This window comes from Microcaecilia unicolor, chromosome 14 (assembly GCF_901765095.1).
Source record: "Microcaecilia unicolor chromosome 14, aMicUni1.1, whole genome shotgun sequence".
In the NCBI taxonomy this organism is placed as follows: Eukaryota; Metazoa; Chordata; class Amphibia; order Gymnophiona; family Siphonopidae; genus Microcaecilia; species Microcaecilia unicolor.
The window spans coordinates 24,283,900-24,293,247 of record NC_044044.1 but is presented as its reverse complement, the minus strand read 5'-3'; the positions used below and the strand labels follow the sequence as shown (position 1 = coordinate 24,293,247).

The following is a 9,348-nucleotide window of genomic DNA, read 5'->3' as shown; positions in this document are numbered from 1 at the left end:
GTAGAAATATATATGTGTGCTTAATACTGTACATTATTTTCAAGATCTAGGGAAAGGAAATTAGGATTAGTGTGAGGCCTAGGATGAGGGTTAAGGTTAGATTGATGATTAAAGTTATATTTTTTACACTTAGCCTTCAAGAAGGGTTAAGGTTTAGAGTTGTTATGGTTGGGTTAAATTTAGAATGCATTAGGGTCAGGGTTATGATAGGGTAAGGATAAGCTAGGTTTGGTTAGGGATCTGGTGAAATTGCAATCTAGATTGGGATTTGTGGTCCCTGGCAATTTTTTTTCTGATCTGTAATTAAAGGATTTGTCACAACAGGGTACAAGCACATGCCCAAAGAAGGCAATAGAGAGAAAAAATATGGTGCAGATTATTTAAATATATTTTATATTTATTTTTGTCTTAAGTAACATTCCAATATGAGGATAATGGAGATCGCCTCTATGGCATAATATAAGCCACATTGAGCCTGCAAATAGGTGGGAAAATGTAGGATACAAATGCAATATAATAAATATATTAAAAAGTGTGTTAATTCCCCTAGTGATCTCACCTATTCAAAATATTGTCTCTCTCTTTAGTATCATTTCAATAATCAACATGAATTTTTGTTCATATTTGTAATTGCGTACCTTAACATTACATTTCACATGTGGGCAAGAATGAATTTCACTGAGGTTGCTCTAAAGAGTTTGTCATCAAGATATTACCTTGAAACAAAATTGTTCCCCCACTGTCAATTAAGCCATATATTAAATGGTCCATAGGAAAAATATTTCAGTGTCTATGTGATTACTGCCTTATGTGGTGGCAGCTCTCCTTTTGAAGGCTCTTCATAGTAATGTTTCTACCAAATCTTTTGTTCAAAACACCAAGCACCTCCTTATTTCTCAAGCTGTAAATCAATGGGTTCAACATTGGGATTAGAACAGCATAGAACAAAGCAAATAATTTATCGACCATAGGGGAATGACAGGATTTGGGGAGTAAGTAGGTAAATATGCCTGTGCCAAAGAATAGACATACAGAGGTCAGGTGGGAGGCACAGGTGGAGAATGCTTTCCGCCTTCCCTCTGCGGAACGAATTCTGAGGATTGTGGATAGGATGCGGATGTAGGAGACGAGGATAAATAGGAAAGGCATGAGGATCAAAATTACGCTGCCTATGAAAATTGAAATTTCATTCTGGGAGGTATCTGGCAAGAAAGCTTAAGGATGGGAGGAATGTCACAGAAAAAGTGATCGATCCTGTTGGGACCACAGAAAGGCAAGCTAAAGACAAAGCAGTCTGTCCAAACTGAGACACGATTCCACTCATCCAAGAACCTGCCACCAACTGGGCACATGTTTTCTTCTTCATGATGGTAGAATAATGTAGTGGGCTGCAGATAGCCACGTAGCGGTCATAAGACATCACAGCCAGAAGGCAACACTCGGCAACCCCTAGAAAAAGAAAGAAATACATCTGTGTGGCACAAGCGAAAAAGGAAACACTTTTGTCTTCTACCAGAAAATTCACCAGCATCTTGGGGACCGTGACGGAGGTATAGCAGATCTCCAGGAAAGAGAGGTTGATGATGAAATAGTACATAGGTTTCTGAAGGGAGAATCTGTTGTTACTATCAAAATGATGGCGACATTCCCTGAGAGTGTGAAAACATACATAACGGAGAATACTAGGAACAATAAACATTGCACGGTGGGGTCACTAGAGAAGCCCAGGAGGATGAAGTCGGTCACAAAAGATTGGTTTTCCCTGATCATTTCAATGACGCCATTCACCTGAAGAAGCAATAATTGAGAAAAAACACATCATTGGCAATAGCAGGACAAAAAGACATACTAAGATACATTGGAATTAGCGGGTCCTTTTACAAAGGTGCGCTGAAAAATGGCTTGCGGTAGTGTAGGCAGGGTTTTGGGCGCTCGCGATCCATTTTTTTTAGCGCGCCTGTAAAAAAAGGCCCCTTTTTTTGCCAAAATGGACATGCGGCAAAATCAAAATTGCCACACGTCCATTTTGGGTCTGAGACCTTACCGTCAGCCATAGACCTAGCGGTAAAGAATCTAGGTGGTTAATGACCTACGTGCATCAAATGCCACTTGGAGTGCATCTGTTACATATTTTTTAGATGTGTAGCGGACACTCGCCAAAATTGAAATTACCGCAAGGGCCATGCGGTAACCGGGCGGTAACTCCAATTTGGTGCGCATTCGGTGCGCGTGGGTACCTTGGCAGCTTAGTAAAAGGGACCCTAAGTTTGAAAAAGTCACTTTCGTGTGCATATGGTCTGCATAAACGGGTAAACAACGTCTTACAAAATTACAATGGGCATAAAAGCAGCCATCTTTGACACGATTATACAAAAAGACGGAGTTCAAATATGACAAAGCTGTGGGGAAAAAACTTATCGAATACCACATAATTTTAAGAGGGTAACCCTCCCCTTCTGTATCCACTTGTGTAATCCATTCATTTACATTTATTTATTTATTTGTTCTGTTTTGTTGTACAAGAATAGGTCCGCTGTGAAAGAAAACATATAACACGGAAAAATGTCTTAGCTGAGAGGAGGAACTTCTCTGAGATATAACTCACCCAAGTAGAGTTATCCACTACAATGGTGGATTAACACCTTAGAGGGGTGGACAAGCTTCTCGATCATTTCCGTAAAACAGTGCAAAAAATCAGGACAGAAAAGCAACCATGCACACACCAACTATTGAGTTAATTGAAATAGTTTCCCACACAATTATTATTCATTCTCTATATTACACATTCCATGTTCTTATTTCAATATCTTAAATTAAAGCCACTGAAAAAAATCAAGGTGTTGCACTTAACTCATGGCTACAGAGTGGGACAACACCCTACCCAGCAGCCGTCATATCTCGAATCCTCTCCGAACGCCCACTGGCAAAATCCCCACTCATGTGACCAAGCAGGGCCGTGCCAACACAGTAAGCGCGGTAAGCGCCGCGGGGGCCTGCCTTCAGGGGCGCCGCGCCGTCAAGCTGTATTAAAAAAAAACGTTACCCTGCTCCATCCCCGATTCCCTGGTGCTTTAAATTTACCTCGCTCGCCTCCGACGTCTGCACAGTGTCAGTGAAAGTGCTGTCTGTCTGACGTCTCTCCACCAGCCTTTCCTTGCTCGTTTGTTCCCTCTGTGTCCCGCCCTCAGGAAATGAGTCAGAAGAAGGCGGGACACAGAGAGAACAAACGAGCGAAGGAAAGGCTGGTGGAGAGATGTCAGACAAGCAGCTTTCACTGATGCTGCGCAGACGTCGAAGCCGGAGGCAGAGAGAGGTAAATTTAAAGCGCGGGGAATCGGGGATGGAACGGAGGAGGCTCAGGCCAAACCCAGCCATTTCCTCCATCGCGCCCCAGACGTGCCTTGGAGCCAGGCAGGTCCGGGGGAGGGCCGCGCATGCGCACCAACTGATAGTCTGCAGGGGGGCGCCAGAGACCCTAGGCAGGCCCTGTGACCAAGGAAGATGGATGTTTGCATGTGCTGTCAATGTGTGAGAGATCCAAGTGCAGGAGACAAATATTAATGAGCCCCATAAAGAGCTGACATTGGTTTCCCTCCCACCTCTGGGCAAGTGTAAATGTGACCCTCTCTGGGAAAACATGACTAAAGCCATCAGACGTTCGTTATTTTCCCAGAGACAGTCACGAATCTTTTACAGTTAACGGGAATGATTTCACACCTCCAGAGAAAGAGAGCTGCAGATTGCTCAGATTGGCATCTGGTGTAGAAACATCCATTTCTCCGTTCCTTATGGAGCCGGCTGTACATCGACATTTCCTGTTCTAAGATATTGGTGGAACTTGAGACATCCCGACCTGAATGTCTCAATTCCCATCTGTGCCAAGCAAAGACAAGTGGAGAAAAAGAGACAAAGGTGCGCTGAAAAATGGCTTGCGGTAATCTAAGCACGGGTTTGGGGCGCTCGCCGATCCATTTTTTAGCGCGCCTGTAAAAAAAAAAAAGGCCTCTTTTTTTTGCCAAAAATTGACATGCGACAAAATCAGAATTGCCACACGTCCATTTTGGGTCTGAGACCTTACCGTCAGCCATAGACCCTAGCGGTAAAGAATCTAGGTGAAAAAGAAACAAAGGTGCGCCTCTCTCAAAGAGACCTCTCTCTGATAGTGCTCTCAGCAAATTCTTTATTCAAAATGTTTAAAAAGGCCTTTTTTTAAACATTTTGAATAAAGAATTTGCTGAGAGCACTATCAGAGAGAGGTCTCTTTTTCTCCACTTGTATTCGCTTGGCATTGATCTTCAGTGGAGAAGTTACCTTCTGTTGGAGTTGACTTCAATTCCCACCTGTACATCCTTTCTAAAATGTCACTCCACATGTCACTGGGTGACAGTAAAAAAAAAAAAGTGCTGATCGTGAGATCTTAAAGCAATTATCATATTTGATGTTCAAGAACATAGTAACGTAACATAGTAGATGACGGCAGAAAAAGACCTGCACGGTCCAGTCTGCCCAACAAGATAAACTCATATGTGCTACTTCTTGTGTATACCTTACCTTGATTTGTATCTGCCATTTTCAGGACACAGACCGTAGAAGATGATTACTTCTATAAGATCAATTAGAAGTACACTGGATTTTCTTTTGTTCGCGTCTTTTCTTGGATAACCATGTGAAGAAACCATGGAGGTCTTTTATGTAGGCGCTGGCATTTTTAGCACGCGTTAAAAATAGGCACCTGCTAAATGCTAAAGATGCCCATAGGAATACATTAATTAATCCTTATCGATACCCAACTCCAATCAATCCTATCAGTGTCTTTTATATAACACATTAAGGGTCCTGAGTATTGGATCCATCAGATAATCATGTTCCACCATTCAGGCTATATACTTAAGCCAGGTATTTCTTTATAGTGGGCATGTATTCATCATTGATCCATGTTTTTCAACGTTTTAACTTTCTCAACTGCAATATTCAATATTCAATCTTATAACATACTACTACTTGACATTTCTAAAGCGCTACTAGGGTTACGCAGCGCTGTACAATTTAACATAGAAGGACAGTCCCTGCTAAAGGAGCTTACAATCTAAAGGACAAATGTACAGTCAGTCAATAGGGGCAGTCTAGATTTCCTGAAAGGTACAAGGTTAGGTGCCGAAAGCAACATTGAAGAGGTGGGCTTTGAGCAAGGATTTGAAGACGATACGGAGGGGGCTTGGCGTAAGGGCTCAGGAAGTTTATTCCAAGCATAGTACATCTTATGTATTTAGCTTAAAATAGCTTTCATTGTTCTTTTTCTATTTTCTTTTATGAATTCTTGTTTTCACAAGTAATCATTCATCTCGGAGACATCTTTAAACCGACATGAAATCATGTTTCGCACAAATCGCTGTGTCAAGGAACGTCTCCTCTGTATAAGCTGGAAACATATCCGTTGCTCTCTTCATGAATGAAGAAGCAACGGAAATGAAAGCTCTTTTAAGCTAAGTACATAAGATGTTATAAGATTGAATATTGCAGTTGAAAGTTAACATGTTGAAAAACTTCTGTACGCCACATTGAGCCTGCCCATGGGCGGGAATATTGTGGGATATAAATGTCATAAATAAATAAATACCTGGCTTAAGTATATAGCCTGAATGGTGGAGACATGATTATCTGATGGATCCAATACTCAGGACACTTAATGTGTTATATAAAAGACACTGATAGGATTGGATTGGAGTTGGGCATCGATAAGGATTAGTTAATGATAACCCCCTCCATTAAGGCTGAAAAGATACTGATTAAATTGGGCAATTCATAGGAATACATTGGCGTATTTAGTGTTTAGTGCGTGCCTATTTTTAACGTGCACTAAAAACTCCAGCGCCTACGTAAAAGACCCTCCCCCCATGCGATGAAGCTACAATGTAGTAAATTTAAAACGAATCGGAGAAAATTTTCTTCACTCAACATGTAATTAAACTCTGGAATTTGTTGCCAGAGAATGTGGTAAAGGCGGTTAGCTTAGCAGAGTTTTAAAAAGGTTTGGAATGCTTCCTAAAGGAAAAGTCCATAGACCGTTATAAATGGGCTTGGGGGAAATCCAAAATATAGAACAGGAAAAGTTCTCTACGATGACGAATCAAAGAAGGCAAAAGTAGAGACTAATAGACGATTCACCACTGGAGACGTGAGTCCAACAGTCTTTATTATATCAGAGATAACGACCCGACACAGGCCGTGTTTCGACGCTAAAAAGCGTCTGCATCAGGGGTCAATAAATACACCAAGTAATGAATGCAAAACGAAGAGTCCTACTTGTATATGTGTTGTCAACTCACTGATCACGTAGCACCAAACAGAATATGCTGGATACAAACACGGCCTGTGTCGGGTCGTTATCCTTGGGGGAAATCCACTATTTCTGGGATAAGCAGTATAAAATATTTTGTACATTTTTGGAATTTGCCGGGTATTTGTGACCTGGATTGGCCACTGTTGGAAACAGGATGCTGGGCTTGATGGACCTTTGGTCTTTCCAGTATGTACTTATGTTACTAGGTAGAGATTGTAGTTGACAAATATCTGGGTTTCTTTTAAGTAACTTGACTACATAAACGTCATACTGATGTAGAGCCTCTCACACTTATTCATACATGCCTGAATTATTTCAGTATTATAGGTAAATGAATGCAGCAGTTATGAGGTAGACAGTATCAAACGGCTTTAGATTCAAAAACCAATCCCTCTACCATGTATTCTGCACGCTGCTTGCTCCAGACTAGCAATAATCATCACCTTCACGCAAGGTTGGGTAAATTGTAGATTATCTATAATAGTCTGGAGTTATCGATGTTACCTTAGAAATTCCAGTTTAAGTCTGTTCAGGCTCGCAAAAGCAGATGCACCAATTCTGAAAGGAGATTTTAATCCTTTGGCTGACATTTGGGAGGTCAGAGCATCTCAAGGGGAGATCACCACAAAGGAGGTAATATTTCTTAGGACTCTGTCACCACTAGTTCTCTGTGGTGACTCAACATCTGGGACTCTTAATTTGTGTTAGATAGCACCATGTCACTAGGGAACCTAAGGTGTGAAAATTTGCCCTCTGAGGAGAGTCTGTGGATAAATATTGCCTTTACAAAAAACTCAATCTGATGTCCCTTTTGAAAGAATTCAGTTTTTTTTTTCATGAAAAAAACAGACACAACCCTATACTTTAAATGGATTCGATTTGTCCAATGCATCACCTTACCCGCAAGATATATCACCAGAATCCTTCTGAAGGAATGACACACGAGCATGTGCTAAATCCATTCTGCAACCTGGAAATCCTAATTTAAAAAACAACTGCATTTTACTAAATTTGCAGTTACCGTGGCGTAAGGAGGGATTTCACCAGTGCTTTTTCAAGCAAAATGCTTGGCCACCCTTCAAGAGTGGGGTGATCACTGAGAGAACCACCCCATAATAGCCAGGCCCGCTGCAACCAGTCACAGAATCTATGACAGGGTAGAATTGGGGTGTAGAGCCTGAGCTCTTTCATAAAACTTGGGAACCATGGGTCAATTTTAGCAGACAATGAAAAAGGTGCCGGTACTCAGTACCCCAAGTACCCCCTCAAAAAAAAAAAGCCCTGGAATTTACACTATAGTAGCTGCAGATTTGGTGCAGCTTCTATTGTGGGCATTGCAGGTCAGCATTAACATTCATATTAAATATTCCAGTAAAAAAGGCCCGTTTCTGTTTGAAAGGAAACGGGCCCTAGCAAGGTTGTGAGTTTTGTTTGCTATGAAATAGTTGTTATAAAAGTGTTGTAGTTGTAATCAGAAGGAATGTATTTTTAGTTTGTATAATGTAGATGATGCTCCATGTTTTTTGTGTGTTTTGTTTTCTGAGTGTGTGTTGTTGTGTGTGTGAGAGAGAGAGAGTGTGTGTGACAGTGACTCACAGAGTGTGAAAGACTGTGTGTGTGTGTTGTGAGAGAGAGAGAGAGAGAGAGAGTGTCTGTGTGTGACACAGAGCTTCAGTGAGCCAAACTGTGTGTTGTGGTGTGTGTGTATGTTTAGCCTAAACAGTTGGTTTCCAATTCTCAGGTGTGTGAATTAATTGCCCCCCCCCCTCCCTCCCTTCGCGCTGCACTTGTGACTGTTACCCGTTAGTGTCGTTTTCATTTTGCAGCTGCCTGTCAGGTGCGATGCCCCCCCTCCCGGCGCCACCCCCACCACGGCTGCACCCCCGCAGCCATCCCACCCACCGTGCCCATCGCACCCACCTTCACGTTGCTTGCCGGGGGGGACCCGGAACCCCGCCAGAACAAGTCCTGTGTGATGAGTACGGTGGTTGGGAGGCGGGGATAGTGCTGGGCAGACTTATACGGTCTGTGCCGAGCCGGTTGGTGGGAGGCGGGACTGGTGTGTATGTTGGGAGGCGGGGATAGTGCTGGGCAGACTCAGACTTATACGGTTGTGCCAGAGCCGGTGGTTGTTGGCGGGCAGGGATAGTGTGGACGACTTATACGGTCTGTGCTAGCCAGGCGTCGGTTGGGAGCGGGGCTGGTGGTTGGATGGCGGGATAGTGCTGGGCAGACTTATACGGTCTGTGCCAGAGCCGGTAGTGGGAGGCGGGGCTGGTGGTTGGAAGGCGGGGATAGTGCTGGGCAGACTTATGCGGTCTGTGCCCTGAAGAACACAGGTACAATTCAAAGTAGGGTATACAAAATTAGCACATATGAGTTATCTTGTTGGGCAGACTGGATGGACCGTGCAGGTCTTTTTTCTGCCGTCATCTACTATGTTACAAAACTCCTCCATCTTTCTATCGGAAGTCTTTGGTTTACTTTCCCTGCTTTGGGAAGTACAGAAATTTATCTCTCTACCTTTGAAATGTGCACAGGGAAATACATATTTATTTCTCGTTCTCTGGTGTTTGCACTACATTCAGTGTCTTCTTGGAGTTTCCATAGCAGGATCTGCTCATTTCTGTTTATAATTTATATAGCCCTTCATGCTTTTATTAGGTTAGTAGCCTATGGAACTGTGTAAGTCTAAGAGCTTTGAAAATGAATCCCACAGTGATTAAATGAAATGCATAACTATATGTTCTTTCTCGCTCTCTCTCTCTCTCTTCTCTGTCTGGCTCTCCAGCCTTGTAGCTGCTGGAATTCCCCTTCTCTCTTTTTTTTTAATTGAGAATTTTACTTTACAGTCACACAACAATCATAACATAAATTATTTACAGGTGAAAGACAGGAGGAATTCCCCATTTTGCTTCTAAACTGAAAGCAACCCTTGCCCAGAGGCTCAGATCCTCAGCCTGGCACCCAGCCAGCCAATCACCGGAGGCCAGCAGAAAGCAAGCCGA

At 42.7% G+C, this 9,348-nt stretch overlaps 1 pseudogene; it reads right to left on the bottom strand.

The window, feature by feature from the left end:
- Window positions 1-798: 798 nt before the first annotated feature.
- Window positions 799-1,770, bottom strand: LOC115457100 (annotated as a pseudogene).
- Window positions 1,771-9,348: the final 7,578 nt, after the last annotated feature.